Source organism: Ammospiza caudacuta, chromosome 36 (genome assembly GCF_027887145.1).
Source record: "Ammospiza caudacuta isolate bAmmCau1 chromosome 36, bAmmCau1.pri, whole genome shotgun sequence".
In the NCBI taxonomy this organism is placed as follows: Eukaryota; Metazoa; Chordata; class Aves; order Passeriformes; family Passerellidae; genus Ammospiza; species Ammospiza caudacuta.
In genome coordinates this window covers 1,804,977-1,824,959 of record NC_080628.1, presented here as the reverse complement: position 1 = coordinate 1,824,959, position 19,983 = coordinate 1,804,977, and the positions used below count along the sequence as shown (strand labels likewise).

General features: G+C 52.4%; 1 long non-coding RNA gene and 1 pseudogene across 1 annotated transcript; one reads left to right on the top strand and one right to left on the bottom strand.

The window, feature by feature from the left end:
• LOC131570585 (zinc finger protein 420-like) overlaps window positions 1–19,157 on the bottom strand; it is a 48,213-nt pseudogene extending 29,056 nt beyond the window's left edge.
• LOC131570611 (uncharacterized) lies at window positions 273–1,574 on the top strand. Its single transcript, XR_009275891.1, has 3 exons — window positions 273–508; window positions 605–920; window positions 1,283–1,574. It is a non-coding gene; the product is annotated as an uncharacterized LOC131570611 (long non-coding RNA).
• Window positions 19,158–19,983: the final 826 nt, after the last annotated feature.

Below are 19,983 nucleotides of genomic sequence, written 5' to 3'. Positions count from 1 at the left end.
GCTCTGGGCAGGGTCTGGTTTATCCCAGGGTGACCCAGGAGTGTGATTGTGCTCTGATTGCAGCCTAAGGTGCAAAGCCAGAGCAGGTGGGAACAAGCCCATCCAGCCCCTCACCTTCCCTCAGCCACAGGGAATCCTTTGCCTCTCCCATCTCTCAGTGGCAAACTCTGAGTGCAGCAGAAATGTTGGGGATTTCTGACCTCAGAGAGCAAGGAACGATGTGTGGGGAGGAAAACAATTCCTAAAAACAACTCCTGCCATCCATGTCTTATAGAACTGGGAGTGCAGATGCTACCAAGCCTTTCTGCATTCAGAGTGATTCCATTGACAAATCCTGAATATTCAGCCTTGTCCCTCTGCCACATGGCCACAAACCCAGGGCAGAGGGGCAGAGATGGCTCCTTGAGAGCCTCCAGGCACAAGCCTGGCTGCTCCTGGCACACTCAGCCAGCACAACTGGAGCTCAGGCAGGGACCTGGGTGAAGGATATCCCAGAGCAGGAACAAGGGTGAGTGAGTCCCAGTGTAACAGTCTGCAGATAATGGATTAGGTTTGGCTCAAAGAAGTCTCTCCTGACTTGTCACTGTCCCTTCTCCATGAACAGGTCCCCATGTGCAAACCCAGCAAATGTCCAACAGCAGCTCCATCAGCCACTTCCTCCTGCTGGCATTCGCACACACGCGGCAGCTGCAGCTCCTGCACTTCTGCCTCTTGCTGGGCATCTCCCTGGCTGCCCTCCTGGGCAACGGCCTCATCATCAGCACCGTAGCCTGTGGCCACCACCTGCAGATGCCCATGCTCTTCTTCAGGATCAACCTGCCCCTCAGTGACTGGGCTCCATCTGCACCACTGTCCCCAAAGCCATGCACAATTCCCTCTGGGACACCAGGAACATCTCCTACACAGGATGTGCTGCTCAGGTCTTTCTGATTGTATTTTTCATTGCAGCAGAGTTTTCCTTTCTCACCATCATGTGCTACGACCGCTACGTGTCCATCTGCAAACCCCTGCACTATGGGACCCTCCTGGGCAGCAGAGCTTGTGCCCACATGGCAGCAGCTGCCTGGGCCAGTGGCTTTCTCTATTCACTGCTGCACACGGCCAATACATTTTCCCTGCCCCTGTGCCACGGCAATGCCCTGGCCTAATTATTCTGTGAAATTCCCCAGATCCTCAAGGTCTCCTGCTCCAAGTCCTATCTCAGGGAATTTGGGCTCCTTGCATTTTCCATCTCTTTATCATTTGTTTTTTTTTTGTGTTCATTGTTTTCTCCTATGTGCAGATCTTCAGGGCTGTGCTGAGGATCCCCTCTGAGCAGGGACGGCACAAAGCCTTTTCCACATGCCTCCCTCACCTGGCTGTGCTCTCCCTATTCCTCAGCACGGCAACATTTCCTCATCTGAAGCCCCTCTCCATCTCTTCCTCATCCCTGGATCTGGCCCTGTCAGTTCTGTACTTGGTGGTGCCTCCAGCCCTGAATCGCCTCATCTACAGCCTGAGGAACCAGGAGCTCAAGGCTGCTGTGAGGAGACTGATGACTGGATGCTTTCAGGAACATTAAACTGCTAGCCAATTTCTGCAACTCACTAATAATAAAAGACATATATGATGTTTCGTGTTGGTTTGCTTGTCGGGTCTTTTTTCCCTTATTTTAATTTTTCATATTATCCACAAAGAAATATCAATGTTTGTGCCACCTGGGGGTGGCAGTGCTGGGGCTGCAGCAGGGACAGCCCATGGGCACTGCTGGGGCAGCACTGACACCTCAGGCCAGGGCCTGGGGGCTCCAGGCTTCTCTCCCAGGCTCTCTCCAGAACACAGCCAGGCCGATGCTCAGCACAGAAAACCGCTGTGAGCAGGCCCAGGCTGGCCGTGGGCAGGCTGGGGGCAAACAGCATGGCTGAGGCTCTGCAAGGGCCCTGGGGGAGACAGGAAGGAGCAGCAGAGCAAGGACTGATCCATCCCCAGTGCGCTGCACAGCCCAGGGCAGCGTCCCAGAGCATCCTCATGGAGCTGCCAACAACATCCCCCCTCTGCAGCCCTGGCCTCTCCCCCAGCTCACACAGGTGCCCCATCCTTGCAGGCACAGACACGGCAGCACTGGCTCAGCAGCCCCTGTTTGCATTGCACACAGCAGGGGCACCCCCATGCTGTTGCTGTGGGGACATGAACCTGAGGGAGCACAAATGCCATCAGCCCCTTAGGGCCAGCAAGGGCTGGGGTACACCAGGGAAACCACTCAGCTTTGTCCTGGGCTCTGCAGTCAGCCAGAAAGTTTGTTCCTATCAGCTGGGAGTTTTCTGTCCCACTGCAGATGCTGTTGCTCAGAGCCAGGGCTGCCTGGCAGCAACCCCCAATCTGCCCTGAGCAATTCCTTTGCTTCACCTTGGCTTTCTTTACTCTGTCTGGCAAAAATTTCTTCCTGTTGCCCCACCCCTGTTCCCTGCCCTGCAAACAGCCCATCCCTGTTTGCCCTTTCCTCTCTGGCCCCACTCCCCATTGCAGTTCCTGACTTGGCCCCATGGGAACATCCCTTGGGGATCAGGATCATCCTACAAGTGCTGCAGAAATTGTCTGCAGGCTCCTGCAGTGCCTGGTGCTGCTCCCTTGCCAGAGGCACCCCAGGCCAGGGGGGCACATCTGGGCTGCTGTGTCTGGCTTTGGGGCTCCCTGTTCTGGGCAGTGAGGAGGAGCTGCAGAGGCTCTGCAGGACTGACAGGATGGGCTTTGGGGCTGGCAGGAGAAGCTGAGGGACCTGGGCTGCTGGAGCGTCTGAAGAGGAGGCCCAGGGCTCCTCCTGCAACTGCTCCAAGGATGGTTTCAGAGAATCCCAGAATCAGCAAGGGTAGAACAGGCTATGGAGAGCATCAAGTCCAACCTGTGCCCTGACACTGCCTTGTCTCCCATGAGCCTCCTCTTCTCCCAGATAAACAACCCCAGCTCCCTCAGCCACTCCTCACAGGACTTGTGTTCCAGACCCCTCACCAGCCTTGTTGCCCTTCTCTGGACACGCTCCAGCCCGTCCATGTCCTTCCTAAATTGGGGGGCCCAGAACTGGACACACCACTGGAGGTGCTGCCCAACCAGTGCTGAGCACAGGAGAAGAATCACTGTCCTGATCCTGCTGGCCACACCATGCCTGATCTATAGGAGTGCCAGGGGTTGGATGAGGGAAATGCTGGGGAGAGGGTGGGCACAAAGTCTGATTGATTATCAGCCATGAAGGGTCTTGCTTTTTATATCTGTTCAAACTGCATTAGGATGATCTGGGGATCAATAAAAATTGGATATTGCTGATACCACTCTACAAACAGAAAAAGAAAACTTAACATGAGAAAACACTTCCCTATGTGTTGTTTTCCATATAGTATATTCACTTAGAACACACTTCTGAAATCTGTCTACTTATTCAAAGAAGAATTTCACAGGAAGAATAATTTTTTCCAAAGAATAATTAATATAGATTATTCCCCGGAGCCTTTTTTTCCCCTGTGTTTTTTGCGCAAATGTTTATAAGCCTTTCTCACTGAATTCCTGAAGCGAAGGGCTCCAGAAAGAAGAGGCCACTGGAGTAGGAAATTCATCAGCAACCTCCAAGTGGCTGAGGATCCATGCTCATCAGAGCAGCAATGAACAGAAATGGGCACAGCTTTGTGGCTGCCCCAGCTTTGGCACGGGCCCTGGGCCTGGAGCAGGAGCAGCTCTTGAGGGCCCCATGGCCGCAGCTCTTGTGCTGCCCTGACAGATGGGATGGCAGCAAGGGCTGCAGAGCTCTCAGCACCTCAGCCAGAGGGGAGCAGGGCAGCCAGGGAGCCTCCTGTGGCCTTGGCCAAGCACCTTCCCCCATGGCTGGGGCTGAGTCCTGTGGCAGCTGCAGCTGCTGCTGTGCCCTTGCCAGGGGCTGAGGCCGTGGGGCCAGTGCCCAGAGCAGCCTGGCCTGAGCAGAGCTGTGGGGCCAGAGCCAGCTGGGCTGGGCTGGGGAGAGGCCCTTGGTGCTGCCCAGAGCTCAGGGCAGCTGGCAGAGCTGGCAGGGAGCTGGGCTGGGCTCAGAGAGCCTGGCCCAGAAACCATCAGTGTCCATCTCAGCCTGGCTGAGCGTGCAGGCGCAGGACTCAGGCCAGGCCTTGTGGGGCAGGGCCAGCACCTGTGCAAGGCATTGCAAACAGGCAAGTGGCCCAGAGAGGAGGCTGCTCTGTGCCCTTGGTGGCATGGACAGAGCAGGGAGGGAGCCCAGGACATTAGTCAGAGCCAGCCTCTGTGCCCAGCCCTTGGCAGCCCTGGCTGCTGAGCCCAGCTTTGGCCTGGGCTGAGTTTGGCTGTGACCCAGCTCCATCCTCCTGCAGGGCTCAGGCCCTGATCCCGGCCATGGCCAGCCCTGGCTGCCTCTCTGTTGGCCCAGAGGCCGGCAGAGCCCGGGGCAGGGCTGTCTGTGCAGCCCCACAGGTGCCAGGGGCTCTGCAGGAGCTGGCAGAGGCTGCCCAGCAGGGAGGCCATGGGGCACAGAGCCCCAAGGCTGCTGTGGGCACCACGGCACAGGGGCCGTTCCCAGCCGCAATGCTCCTGGCCTGGGCTGGGCCTGCACAGGGGCTGGGCCACCATGGCTGGGCCAGCACAGGGCCACAAAGGGGCCACACAGCCGCTGCCGGGGCTGACAGCAAGGCCAGGCACACACAAGCAATTGCTGAGCATGGCCTGTGCTGGCCAGGCCTGACTGTGCCAAAGGCAGAGCTCAGCTGCCCTTGGGGGCTGCAGCAACAGTCCAGAGCCCAAAGAGCCTCCATAGCTGTGCTGGAGATAAGGCTGCAGGAGGCAAATGCAGGGCTGCTGCGGGATGGGGAGGGCATTGAATTTCAGCACACACCTCAGCTCTCTGATGATCCTGGCAGCAGGCGGGGGCCTGTTTGAGACTGGAGCAGAGCAGATGTTGATGGGACAGGAGCCCTGCGAGGCTGTCAGGGACCTGCAGCTTGCAAGGTCTTCTGCTCTCCCTCAGGTGCTCTCAGACAGATCCAATCTCAACTCAGCACCTCAGGGCACAAGTGGCGCTGCCTGTTCATGGGCACACAACTGATGTCTGCCTGCAAAGGAGCGCAGGTTTTAATATCTGTTAGTTTCATAATGTACAAGTACATTTTTATTATCTGGGTACCTTGACTACTTTTAAGAAGTCGCAAAGTTTTCCCACCAGGACCAAGAATTTCCGAGAAGTGTGCTGATGGCAGAATGTGAAGAAATACTGATCTTCCTCTCTTCTTGTCTCACCAATAATCAGTGTATTACTTCCTCTCACTCTTCCTTCAGGTGTTTCCAGCTCTCCTTTTTAAATGGCCATGTCTAAGGACATTCTTCAGTAGACCAGCTCAATCTATGTCCTTCCCATTCCTCCCAGTTTTTCTCCTCTGGATGCTCTCTGGTCATTCAAGTGCCTCTCAACTGACTCATTTCATGCTTTGAAACTCAGGGAGTGCCTCAATCTTTCTGAAGTTCAAATAAATATATCAATATTCAACATCTTGTTGTGTTTATATCTGTCAAAGAATTGCGATTTCTTATGTCCTTGTCTAAAACTGTTCCTGTACAGAAATCCCTTGGGCATGGGGAACATGTCAGATGCTGCTGGGACATCCCAGAGAGCTGAGGGAAGAGCTATGATGGTTATTAAACTGTTCAAATGTTCAACTTGTGTTTGTTAAGTAAACTTAAAATTTCTAGTTAGCTTACTATTTCTAGAATAGATTTTTTTAGTTTACTTAGGGAGAGAAGTTTTCTTGTTATGGTTATGGACATTTTTTTACAAGAGGAAAAAATAGTTTTTGTGGTTCTTTATTTTGTCATGGCTAACAGCTGTCTGGGAAATTTGTTATTCTGAAGTTGTTTTTATAGCTACAAGATTGTTTGCATCTTGTTGGTGGGCCAGGTCGACTAATGAGGTATTATTTTAAAGATGAGTTGTTCAAAGATAATTTTTTTTTATTGTTTACTTTTAAAATATCTTTATCTCTGGGAATAGAGATCTTCTCTTGAGGGTACTAGATTACTTTTTATTTCTGTTTAAACTTTTTATGGAATTACAGTTTTGGGGTATTTTTCTCTTAGTATGGAGGTTTCACTTTGATAATAATTTGAATATTTTTTTATAGTTTTAGGTGTTATAAAGAAAAAGAGGGGTTTTTATGGTTTATAAGAGGATTTTAGTTTTAAGATCAAGGTATTTTTTCTTCTTTTTTAATTGGGATTTTTTTTCTTCTTTACTGACCTTGATGGTTTGTCTGTTTTTTTAATATATGTTTGTATTTTATTTTTCTTTTACTTGGAAGAGGATTGAAATATGGAAAGGGTTAACACCTGACCCAAGAGTAACTTGTGGTGGAAGTAATGGTTAGGTTGTGTTAGGATTGGTTTTATAGCTGGTTTTTGGGGTTTTTTATGTTTAATTTTAGTTGTAGGGTTATTTTTTATGGGTTATAGGTTGTAGGGGTTTTTGGTTTCAGTTGTGTTGGGGAGAGGGGACTTAATGGTAAGATTTTAATAGCTCTGGCTAGCTTTGTTCTGGTTGGGGTTTTGTGGCCTCTTTTATTTTCCGTTTGGTAGTTGTTAGGGTTTGGTTTGGTTAGAATGGGGCTGATGGGGACAGGGGATGGCCTGGGGAGGGGAGAAGGGGCTCGGCCCATGGTAGGGTTGCTTGGTTTGGTTTGGTTTGGTTTGGTTTGGTTTGGTTTGGTTTGGTTGAGATGGGGGCCAGGGCCAGGGCCAGGGCGCGCTATTTCTTTGTTGACTTGAAAAGAAAGAGGAGGTTCCTGGGTTTTTCATCTTTAACATATGTGTATAACAGAGGCATGTTCAGTATCTTAGTGGTTTAATAGATTGTCAGTTACACAAAAAGTTTTGTATTACTTTGTATAATGCTTCTCATGTTCAAAATACGACAGACATTCAACCAACAAAAAAAAATTCTCAAAGCACTGACTTAGCACTTGCAACCTCACAAATTCTAAGCCTGTTCAATTTAATGTTAATCAAAATTTGCAGGAGCAAAGAAAACAAGAAGAAAACAGAAACACAAGAAGAAGACACAGAAAGAGAAAAACACAAAAAAGATACAGAGAAGCACACATACAGCTACCAACTCCTGGATTCCAGCACTGTTCAGATGGAAATTCCAAGAGGATGTAGGGTCAAGATGTGTGCTTGCCTTGTGGTCAGCCTTCAATTCCCCTTGGTCTTCCTGGGCCCTTCCCCCAGCTGGGACTTGGGCTCATTTGGTCCCTCAGGAGCTGGGCTGGGGGCTGCAGAGGTGGCTGTGGAGCATTGCCTGTGCTGTGCCAGGCACTGGCAGACACTGCTGGGCTGGGATAGAGGCTCTGGGGAGATTGGGGTTCCAGGGCAAAGCAGTGCTTGACCTGCCCTTTCATCCCCACACATTAAATGTTTTGAGCCAACAATCTCCTCCATCTATCACAATAAGGCAATGTTGGAGGTGAAATCCCAATTGTGGCCATGGGCACCTGGAGGAGAAGGACAGTTCTTTTCCATAGCAAGGAAAGCACAGAGCCACAGTGTTTCAATAGCAGATGAGAGGTGACCCTCAACTTGCCAAGGTCAGCTGGACCAGTAAGGGGGCCCAGGAGGCTGAACCAGCCCAACCTGTTCCATGTTCCCTTAGTTTCATGGTGCACTATGGTGTTACAATGACACCTTGGTTTCATGAGGTCTTGCAGTGTCACAATCGTCTCTGTTGTTCCCCAGGCCCCACAGTGTCACAGGACTCCTCTGTTCCATGTGCCCTGCAATGTCACAATGGACCTTTGGACCCTGGGGGTTTGCAGTGTCACAATGGTCCCCTTTGGCTCCACAGTGTCACAATGGACCATTGATGACAGGAGGCCCCTCTGTGTCACCCTGGAGCTTTGGTTCCATGCAGTCCTGCAGTGTCACAAAGACCTCTTGGTTTCACAAGGCCCCACAGTATCACAATGGTCCTCTTGGTTCTGTGGGGACCCCCAGGGTCACAATTGTCTCACTGGTTCCATGAGGCCTCACAGTGTCACAATGCTTTCTTTATTCCATGGGGCCTCATAGTGTCAAAGGGTCTCTGTAATTCCATGAGTTCCATTCAGTGTCAGAATGGTCTCCTTGGTTTCATGGTGCCCCTCAGTGCCACAATGGCCCCTTGGTTCCATGAGGCTGTGAAGTCTCTTAATGGTCTCTCCATGGTTCCTTGAGGCATTGCAATATCACAATGGACCTTTGGTTGGATGGGACCTCACAATGTCACAATGATCCCTACATTCCATGGAGCCACACAGTCGTCTGTACGGTCCCCTTGGTTCCAAGAGGCCCAGCAATGTCACAGTGCTCTCCATGACTCCATGAGTCTCAGCAGTGTCACAGTGGTCCCTTGGTCTCACAGGGCCCCACAGTGTCACAATGGTCCCTTGCTCTCACAGGGCTCCACAGTGTCACAATGGTCCCTTGGTTCCATGGGCCCTGTGCTGCTGCTGCATTCCCCCCTCCCCTTCCCAGGCCGCCCTGCCAGCTGAGAAATGCTCCTTGGGCCTCAGCCTTGGCCAACAGCCCCTGGGCTCAGCTCCTCTGCAGCTCATCACAAACACTGTCTGCTCCAGGCACTGCTGCTGCCCAACCAGCTCCTGGTTCCTGTAGGAGCAGCCCTGGGAACTGGTTTTGTTCCCTCAGTGGCACAACATCCCTGTTCTCACACTGCCAAAGAAAGCTGCTGATGCCAAGTGTGGCCAGGATGAGCCATTGCTGGGACTGAAGCCCCTCTCTTGGGGCCCAGCAAACAGCGCTCCAAAAGGAGCCCTTGGAGCTCTCCTGGGCCAGCGACTCCCTCTGAGTGGGGCCTCTCGCAGCTGGGAACTCTCCCGTTTGCTGCACTCGGGGATCTCAAACAACGACGGAGCCTGGGCCGATCCCCCCACTCCTCCAGGCTCAACCCTTTGCCCTTTGCTGGGGAGATGCCAAAGGATCCACAGTGAGCATTTCCTGCCCTCAGGGGAATTTCTCCCAGGTGCCTTGCACTGACTCTTGGGGTCTGTGTGCACACAGGAGTGCCTGTGCTGAGGAAATGTGGCAGAAATGCTGCTCTCGGAGGGGCTTGAGTGCCTTGGATAGCTGAGTCAGTCAGGCCTGCAAGTAAGGGTGAGTCACAAGCTGTAAACTATGTTAAATGCTCCTGAGGGTTGTTCTTTTACTAAGTAATGAAGTTTAGTATAAGTTATAAGATAAGTTGAATATTGTTAAGTGTTATTCAACTGTAAAATCATTAAGTCCTAGGTTATAAGTAAGGTTAAATACTGTCAAGTGCTGTTCTTTTGCTAAATGCTGAAGTCAAAGGTATCAATCAAGGTCTGTTAAATTTGAGCTCGGCTTAGCTTTTTGGCTGCATTCCTTTTATCCTTGCCCACACTGTCCTTTAGTCACTCACACATGCACGCACACACACACAGACAGTTCATTGTTCATTTCTGGTTTGACTGCCTGAATTTTGTTTGGTTTTGTAGTTGCTTTGTTTCCTTGGTGTGCCTGAAGTGCCCAGTCAGGAACAGAGTGACTTTTGCCAAGGAACTTTGTGCTTCTGTCCCTTAATATTAAATGTGGTTTTGGCTGATCCCTTGCCAGGGATTTTTTCAGCGCTCTCAAGGCCTCGTTTGTAACAGGGTGAAGGAGCCCTGTCCCAGGCTCTGGCCCTGGGGGACACGGGGACGCTGCCGGGGGGTCCCTGTCCCCATGTCCCACCCCCAGGGCCCCGGCCCCCCGTCCCCATGTCAGGCTCTGGGGTCAATCTCGTGGAACATCCTCTGGGGGAGGCTGTGGGGCCGGGGGGACCCGGGGGGACCCGGGGGACAGGGGACCCCGCTGTGCACGAGCAGGGTTGGACTGCTCTGAGGGAACTGTCAGTGGGGGCCGGGGCAGAGTGACCTCCCCGGTGACCTCACCCAGCACCCGTGATGTCACACAGCTCCTGAGATGTCACACAGCCCCTGAGATGTCACACTGCCCCTGTGATGTCATACTGCCCCTGTGATGCCACACAGCATCCTTGTGAGGTCACACAGCCCCTGTGATGTCACAGGCTACCAGTGATGTCACACAGCCTGCTATGATGTCACACAACCACTCTGTTATGTCACACAGATTCCATATGATGCCATTCAACTGATATGTGATGTCACAGAGCAGATTTGTGATGTCACAGTTACCCAGTGATGTCACAGCCTTGTCTGTGATGTCACAGCCTTATTTGTGACATCACACAGCTGCCCTATGATATCATACTCTATGTCACAACCCACGTTGTGATGTCACAGAACCACCTTCTAGGATGTCACAGCTGGCTCTGTGATGTCACTCCCCCCTCAGTGTTGTCACACAGCCCACTCTGTGCTGTCACACAGCCCCTTGCTGACATCCCAGCTGCTCTGTGCCTCTATGACACAGCCACAGAGGTGCTGCTGTGACACAGCCCCCTCGGGGCCATCCCACAGCCCCTGCCAGTGCTGAGCCCCTGTGAGCTCTGTCTGTGCCCTGCTGGTGTCCCTGAGGGGCCCTGGCAGCGTCCCAGCCCTGCTGGGCTGTGCACAGGAGCTGCTCCTGGCCAGAGCTGTCTCTCTGCAGCGCTGCCCTTGCCAGGAGCTGCCTCTGGGCCAGGAGCCCGGCCCAGCTCAGCAGCACAGACACAGCACAAGGTCTTCAATGACCCTCTGGGGCTTTGGTGCTCTTCGCATCTGACCCAGTCCCTCAGAGTGGGCTAAAAGAACTTCTCAAGAGCTCAAAGTGAGATTGAAACACTCAAGTTTCTTGTACTTTGAATAGATCCCTGTGAGGGACAGAACTGAGAAAGTGTCCCCAGGTTCCAGGGAGAGCAGAACACCGGAGACAGTGATGACAGCTGGGGACAAGCAAGGCAAAGGTGTCTCTGTGCTGAGCACACCTGGATGTGTGTCATGAATGCAAAGGGCCAAGGCCTGAGCCCCAGCCCCTGGCCAGGCAGATCCTGTCCCTCCCTCCTTGCTCAGGGCTCTTGCTGGGATGGGCACTGGCATGTGGGGATGTGCAATGCCAAGGGCAGGAGCATGGGGCGGCCCCTGCCAGGCTGCTGAGTAGGGACAAGGAGGCAATGAGGCCCCAGGCCTGCAAGGGTCACTTGTCCCCTCGAGGCCTCAGGTCCAGGGCCAGCAGCCATGGCCAAAGTGCTGCCCAGGTTGGCTCTGGCAGGGCTGTCTTGCAGCTGCTGCCCATCCCTGTGCCCTGTGCAGCCCAGGCTGTCCCACGGTGTCCCTGCCCTGCACCTCTGTCCCTGCAGGCTGTCGGCATCCCCCGGCTGCCCCACCTGGCTGGGCCCTTCCTTTGCTGACAGCTCTGCCTCCTGCCTGCCTCTGCCTGCCCACACAGAGCCTGGAGCTGACCCAGACTCCTGCTGGGGACGTGCTGCACCACAGCCCTGCCCTGGCAGGGAAACTCCTGTCTCCTGGTGCCAGTCTGGGCCTCCCCAGCTGCCCTTGGCATTAATTCTTTCTTTCTTTCCCTGGCTGTTTTCCATTATGTCAAAAGGATCCACCATCCCTGAAATCTCCCTTTAAACACTCTCATGGCTCTGCTCCACTGTCCTCAGTCTCCACCCCACTGAGCACAGAGCTCCTTTCTCCCTGTACAGAGCTCATGTGCCCAAGGCCTCCAAGCCCTTCCTTGGGACATCTCTGAGCCCTCTCCAAGGTGTTTCCAAATGAAAACATTCAGCTCATAGTCTAAGAAAATCACCAGAGGACAGGGCCAGCCGGACCTGTCTGTCCTGGCTACTTTTGTCTGGGAGCAATCCTTGGATATACAGAATTTGGGAGGCAAAATTCTAATTTTGGCCATGGTCCCTGGACAAGAAGGCTGGTTCTTTTCCATAGGAATGAAGGAACAGAGCCCCTTGATGAAGTGAAGGGAGACGACCATCCGATTGATGAGCATCAAACTCCAGATTTATTGATCCAAAAGGCACGTTTTTATAACCGTGTTAATTAAGTTCATACATGTTGCAAAACTCGAGCTCACCATAGGCTACAGATCAAACACTAACCCCTCCCTTTGTTTTCAATACATGAGGTTTGTTTATTGAAACCGAGATTTGTGTTCTCACCCTGATATGAAGGGTTCTCAAAACCTCCATGTCTGTTCCCAAAACAGCCAAGGACAGAATGTTTACCTGTTATGAGAAGACTGTCTGAGAATCCTGCTGTTTATAAAAATGTGCCTGAGAACCTAGTTATTTACAGAAACAGGCTTGGGAACTGCTGCTTAGCTGCCTTTTACTTTTCCATCAGCTGTATATTTTCATGGCCTTTTTTCCTTCAAGCTATGTCTGAGCAAAATTCTCCAACAGCCCCTCTGTTTCAGGGGCAGATGAGAGGTGACCATCAGAGGTGTTGCCTTCTGGTATAAGGCAAGGCGACCTGGTTCTGAGGAAACGGCACGGCCACCCACTCTCCAGGGTCGCTTGGGCCAAGGACACACGCAGACACCAATGTGGTGGACGGTCCAAAAGCCTTTATTATCTCATCTCTTGGGGTTTTATAATCTTGGGGGTCTTCTACGTCACAGTGGGTCTGTCTTTACCATCTATGGTTAGTAAGGAGTGGAAAGTTACTGGGTAGGGGATGGAAAGTTACTGGTATTCAGTTAAGGGAGGCTACACTCCTATGTTAATTTCTTATCTATGGGGAACAGAGGGTCTTATCTAAGGGGAACAGAGGGTCCTGCCTTTCTGTCACATCACGAGATCTTCTGAACGCCTGTCCCTGTCTACTACACAGAGGCCAAGGCCAGCCAGAGCTGGCAGGTTTTGTTTTGTGAGATACCCTTGCAAATAGGAATTATTTTAGGGACAGTACCAACTTTGGCAATGGGCATCTGAAAAGTCAGACAGCTCTTTTCCATAGGAAGGAAAGCATGGAGCCCCAGTGCTCCAGGAGCTGAGGAGAGGCAGACTTTGACATCCCAACATCAGGCAGAGCTGTTCAATGTCCCCTGGGAGGCCAAGCCAGCCAGAGCTGTTCCATGTTCCCTGGGTTCCATGGGGCCCCACAGTATCCCAATGGTCCCTTGTGTCCATGACACCAAGGTGTCATAATGCTCCCTTGGTGACACGAGGCCCTGAAGGGTCACAATGGTCTCCAAAGTTCCATCAGGCCCCACAGAGCCATAATGGTCTCTGGCTCCATGGAACCCCTTTGTGTCATCATGGCCCCTTGGTTCCATGGGCTCCAGCAGTGCCACCATGATCCCCTTGGTTCTATGGGCTCTAGTGGGGCCACAATGATCCCCTTGGTTCCATGAGGTCCCCACAGTGTCCCAGGGATCTCCATGGGAAGAAAGAACCCAGCCCCAGTGTGGCAGGGGCAGCCACCAGAGCTCTCTGTCCTGGTAGCTATTGTCTGAAATCAACCCTGGATATAGAGAATTCCAGAGGTAGAACCCCAGTTTTGGCCGTTTCTGCATGGATAAGAAGGATGGTTCTTTTCCACAGGAAGGAAAGCACCCAGCCCCAGTGTTTGGACAGCAGGGGAGAGACAGTCCGCAGGAGCCCAAGGGCAGCCAGACCTGTCTGTTCTGGCAGCTTTCACCTGGGAGCAATCCTTGGATGTACTGAGCTTTGGAGGTGGAATCCCAATTTTTGCCATGGTCAAGATGGGTGGTTTTTTCCAAAGGAAAGTAAAGCACTAAGTCCAAGTGTTTTGGAAGAAGATGAGAGGTGGTCAACCTTAGGCCAAACCAGTTAGACCTGTCTCTCCTGGCATCTTTTGTCTAGGGGCTTTCCTTGGACAATGGGCATTTTGGAGGTGGAATCTCAGTTTTGGCTGTGGGTGCCTGGACAGGAAGAAGAGTTCTTTTCATTAGGAAGGAAAGCACAGAGCCCCAGTGTTTCAGAGGCAGATGAGGGCCAGCCCTCAGGAAGCCAAGGCCAGCCAGACTTGTCAGTCCTGGCAGCTTTTGTCTGGGAGCTATCCCTGGATATAGGGAATTCCAGAGGCAGTTGCCCAGTTTTGGCCATGAGTGCCTGGTTGAGATGGATGTTTTTTTCCCATAAGAAAGAAAAGCCCATGGTCCCAGTGTTTGAAAGGCAGATGAGAGGTGGCCCCAGGTAGCCAAGGCAGCCAGATCTGTCTCTCCTGGCAGATTTCATCTGGGAACAATCTTTGCATGTAAGGGAATTTGGAGAAGGAATCCCAGTTTTGGCCATAGGGCCCTGGAGGAGGATCAGAACAGTTCTCTCCCATGGCAAGGAGAGCCCAGAGCCCCAGTGCTTCAGGGGCAGACGAGGAGCAGCCCTCGACATGCCAAGGTCAGCCAGACCTGTCCAGCAGCCTCCGGGACCCCAAACCAGCCACACCGGCTCCCTGTCCCCTTGGTTCCATGGGGTCCCACAGTGTCCCAATGGTCTCCTTGATTCCAGGAGTCCCTGCAGTGTCATAGTGTTCTCCTTTCTTCTGCAGTGTCACAATGGCCCCTTGGCTTCCCTGAGCCCTTGCAATGTCCCCATGGCCCCTCGGCTCCCTGTGGCCCCGCTGTGTCACAACAGCTCCTTGGTTCCATGGGCCCCACAGCTTCATCCTTGGCCCTTGGCTCCACAGGGGGCCTGAGTTTCACAATGGTCCCCCTGATTCCATGAGGCACCAGAGTGTCACAGTGGTCTCTTTGTTCCCATGAGGTTCCATTGTGCCACCGTGGTGTCCTTGGATCTGCATGGTCACAATGGCCCCTTGGTTCCATGAGTTTCTGGACTGTCAGCAATGGTTTCTTTGTTCCAGAGGGGCCCTGATGTGTCACAAGGGCTCCATGGCTGGGGTTTGTGTCTCACCCATGCTGGAACCCCAGCAGTTGGTAGCCATGGGCATTTCTTTCTATAGAGCTTCTGCCCTCCTGCCTCTCTGTCTTCTCCTTCTAATGCTCTTGATATGGAACATTTTTTGATACCTCAACAACTGAAGTGTTTAAATGTTTCCAGGTGCAACGGGCTGAGTTAATGAAGGTACTGCTATGGTGTTTTATGTTGAATTGCATATTTTATTAAATCTTTTTCCAAAGTTTCTTGATTTTCTGTACTTTGCCAGTAAAATTTTGTCACCATTTTGACCTCTTGAGAATATATGGCTGGTGTTTCTCCTGTGCACCAAACTCCAGTAAAGGAACCCTTGGTTACTGTGAGAAATGACTGCTGACGTTCAATATTTTAAAAGGTTTATTCAACCTTAACAAAAATGCCAGCAAAAGGACTAAATAAGGAAGAACAGGCCTGGGAGCTTCCCTCATGGCTGCCTACCACGTGCCTGCCTCATCCTCAAGATGGACACTTCACCTTTTATACCCCAGGGAATTGCATCAGCCAACCTTGGCCCCTCCCACAGTCTGTCAGTCAACTCTTCTTTGCTGTTTATTGGTGGACTCTGCTTTCCTGCTGCTTGACTGGAGGGTCAGGTGCTGCCATGCCACGCCCCCTCTGCTAGGAACAAGTGTTTGTACTCGCCTTCTTTCCCCCTGTCCTGGATGGCTCAGGCTGTCTGATGGTAACAATAGGGGGGAAAGGGGGCTGTGGGGAGAACAGAGGACATCTAAACAACAGACTGCAATAACATAATCACACATCAATAAAGCTTCTCTTAACATTCACACAGCATTCATCCCTTAATTGCGAGAGCCAATCATCTCATTAGCCATCTATAACAGAAATGGATCCAAAATCACCGTTAAAAGGCTTGGTTCAACTTAAAATTACCTAAAGAGGCCTAAAATGCACCCATATGAGCCTAAAGTTATCCAAAGAGATCTAAAATCCACCCTTAAACCGCCCAGTTTTTTCTAAAATCACCCTTAAACTGCCCAGTTTAAGGCCAAAATGGGCCAAATGGGCCTAAACCCTACCAGATTTTCCTAAAATCATCAAAAGGCATCTAAAATCCACCCTAAAACTGCCCAGTTTATCCTAAAATCAGCCAAACAGGCCCAAACCTCCCCCAAATGGGCCTAAAATCATCCAAAGGGATCCAAAATCTACCCTCAAACCTACCACATTTGGCCTAAAATCAGCCAAAGGGGCCTAAAATCCACACCAAAAGGCTTGAAATCCCTGCAAGGGATCTGAAACACACCCTAAACCTGCCCAGTTTGATCTAAAATCACCCAAATGGACCTAAATTCTCCGGACCAAGACCAAACCCAGCAGCAGAACCAGCACCAGCAGCAAGACTGAGACCGACACTGGAACTGGGATTGGCAGCACTACGGGACCGGCACCAGGACGAGGACCAAGACCCAGACCAGAACCAGCACCAGAACTGGCACTGGGACCAAGACTGGGACCAAGCCTAACACTGGGACCGGCACCAGGAGCGCTTTGGAAATGGGACTGGCACCGGCAGCGCTCCAGGACTGGGATCAGGACCGAGACTGGAACCTGGCACCCGCACTGGGACTGCTCTGGGACCAGGACCAGGACCGAGACTGGGAGCCCTCCAGGACTGAGACTGAGACCGTCACCAGAACCAGCACCAAGACTGGCAGCGCTCTGGGACCGGGACCGAGACTGAGATTGGCACTGGGAGCACTCCCGGACCAAGACCAGCACCAGTAGCAGCACTGGGTTCAGAACTGCTCCGGGACTGAGACTGAGACCAGCACTGAAACCAGCACCACCACCGGCACCGAAAATGGCACCACTCCCGGACCAACACTGGGACTGAAACCGGGACCGGCACCACTCCGGGATCGAGATCAACAAGAGCACCAGAATCAGCACTGGGAGTGCTCCGGGACTGATACGAAGACTGAGGCAGGCACCAGGACCGGGATCAGCGCCAGGATCACTCTGAGACTGGCACCAGGGTCAGAAACGGGACTGGAAATGGGATTGGCACTGGGATCCCCCCCAGACCTCTGCGTTCGTTCCAGGGAGCTTTGGCTGTGCCCCCAGGCAGGATGGGAAGGAACCCCTGGGCAGGGCAGGACCCCCTCAGTTCACATTGATCCGGTGCAGCCATCCCGGTCCATACGGTCCAGTTTGTATGATCCCAGTCTCTGGTCCTAATCCCTATGGTCCCAGCCTGTGAAATCCTGGTCCACGTAATCCCAGTCTGTACAATCCCAACCCTTACAATCCCAAGCCATACAACCCCAGTCCGCATGACCGCAGTCTGTACGGTCCTGATCCATATGATCCCAGTCTGTATGATCCCAGTCTGTATGATCCTGATCCATATGGTCCCAGTCTGTGCAGTCCCAGCCCATATGATCCCAGTCCACATGACCCCACTCCGTATGGTCCTGCACAGCACACACTCCAAGGGTCTGGAATTCCAGTTCCCAGCCAGGAAAAGATGTTCCTGCCCTTGAAGGAAAGCTCTTAAGAAGGGGGCAAAAGCCAAGTGGAACAAGATCCTACAGTGACATTTCACTGCCAGCCTTCAGAACTTCACCCATGGCTGTTGTAGCTCCTGCACTGGGAACTAAATCAGGGCAGGGTCTTTGGTGGCAGCTGCCCTGGCTCAAGGGAGACACTGAGAGAGAAACAGAGCAAGCAAAGAGAGGCAGGAGAGAAAGGAGGACACAAACACAATCAGCTGAGAAGGTGGCACTCTGCAAACACAAATGCAACTGACTGAAAATGAACGGGACGGAAATCGGTAACCCTGAAAGTTTTGTTTACTATCAAATATATCCAACCCAGCCAACCCCACACAATCCCCATCCCACTGCTCCAAATTGGGATCCTACTTCTCCCAATCTCCTTCCAACCCCATCTCACCATGCCATCGGTGGAATCAAGTGAGGTTGGCATGGGATTCAGTTTTTAAGATGGGAACAAGCCATTTTGATGTGGGATTGAGCCCGTATGAATTAAAATTCAGTTGTTTTCAGTGGGATTCAGTTGTTTTGAGGTGACCCTCTTGGCTTTTGGAGCACAAAGAGATGGAGAACATTGCCCAAAATCCCCCCACAGAACCCACAAATCCTCCAGAATATTGTCCCCACACCATCAATTCCAGCCTAAAAACGTCTGAAATTGTGGAACTTTAGACATCTTTGATCAATTTATTTCATTTAACTCTGTCTTGGCTGTTTTTTCGGGATGAAGATGAAGCAAAAGAAAATTGAGGCCAAACCAAAAGGAGAAGCAGCCAGGTGTGTTCCCAGCATGGATCACAGGGAGTGTGAGTGACCAGGGCTGTGCCCAAAGTGCCTCCTCCAGTGGGGGATGGAGCTGGAGCAGCGCACGAAGCTCTTCCCACACTCGGGGCACTCGCAGGGCTTCCCTTAGTGGTGCCTCCGTTGGTGTTTGGTCAAGTGACAGCTCCTGGAGAAGCTCTTCCCACACTGGGGACACTCGTAGGGCCTCTGCCCAGTCTGGATGCGCTGGTGTCTTATGAGGTTGGAGTTGCACCTGAATCCCTTCCCGCAGTCGGAGCATTGGAAGGACCTCTCCTTTGTGTGAATCCGATAGTGCCAGAGGAGATGGGAGCTGGTCTGAAACCTCTTCCTGCATTTATCACACTCGTAGGGCCTCTCCCCTGTGTGGATGCGCCGGTGGGTGACGCGGGTGGAGCTGTACTTGAATCCCTTCCCACATTCGGGGCAGTGGAAGGGCCTCTCCTCTCTGTGACTCTGATAGTGGCAGAGGAGATGGGAGCTGGTTGGAAACCCCTTCCCACACTTGGAACACTCGTAGGGCCTCTCCCCAGTGTGGGTCCTCTGGTGCTTGATCAGGTGGCAGCTCTGGCTGAAGCTCTTCCCACATTCTCCACACTTGTAGGGCCTCTCCCCGGTGTGTATCCTCTGGTGCAGGATCAGGGTGGAGCTCAGTGTGAAGCTCTTCCACACTTCCCACACTCGTAGGGCCGTTCCCCAGTGTGGGTCCTCTGGTGCTGGATCAGCTCGGAGCTCCACCTGAAGCTCTTCCCACACTCCACGCACGTGTGGGGCTTCTCCCCATCATGGAGCTGCTCATGGAGCACCAGCTCCGAGCTCTGGCTCCATCTCTGGCCGCCTTCCCGGCCCAGGCTGCCTCTTTCCCCCTCAGATCCCGCCAGCTGCGTTTGCAGCCCCTCCTCGTGCGTCATCTCTGGCCTTTTCCTCCCCGTTGGCTTCCTGCACCGTGGAGCTGCTCAAAACGGCCTCTTCCACCAGGTTCTGCCGTGGACATTTGTCCTCCCTGCTCTCCATGCTCAGCTCCTGCTCTGGGGGAGGAAGGACAAGGACAGGATGGGATTTGCCTCCCTGCCACAGGCAAGGGCAAGGAGATCCCCCCAGGGCTGAGCTGCAGCCGGGGCCATGCTGGGCTGGGAGATGGAGCAGCACAGAGGGGAAAGGGACACTGACTTCCTCCTCACCTGCATCAGTGTCCTGGGGCATCTTCCTCTTCCTCACAGACTGCCAGGGGTTGGGAATGGGAAATCCTGGTTTGGGGAAAACAAGGGCTGAGCACATTTGTAGGAGCGTCGGGGGTAGGACGGTGGCAACAGAGATGAGAGATCTCTGAAGCCAGGGCGTGGAACTTGCGGTTTCTTGCAAAGGGCCTGGGTGCAGGGCCCTGCCTGGAGCTGCCAGCCACAGCTCAGAGCAGGCCTGAGAGAGGAGAGGGGCAGAGAGGATGAGAGGGTGAGAGAGTAAGAGGGTAAGAGCGTAAGAGAGTTAGGTTCCTTTTACAATACAATAAATATTCTTCTGGGTTGAATATTCTATTTCTCACAAACCAATGTAGTACAAGATACAAATCCTACAGCATTTATATACAGCCTATAAAAATAATTACATCACCATACTGTGTTACATTTTAAACCCTTAATACTACTCTTTGGACCCCTTCTGCTGAGCTAGTAGGGTCTGCTCTGACACTTGAATCTCTCTGCAAGCAGAGGGAATTGTTTCATCAAAAGGGGATTACCTTCAGTCAGGCCACACCATTGTTTTCCAGTTGTTCACTAACTA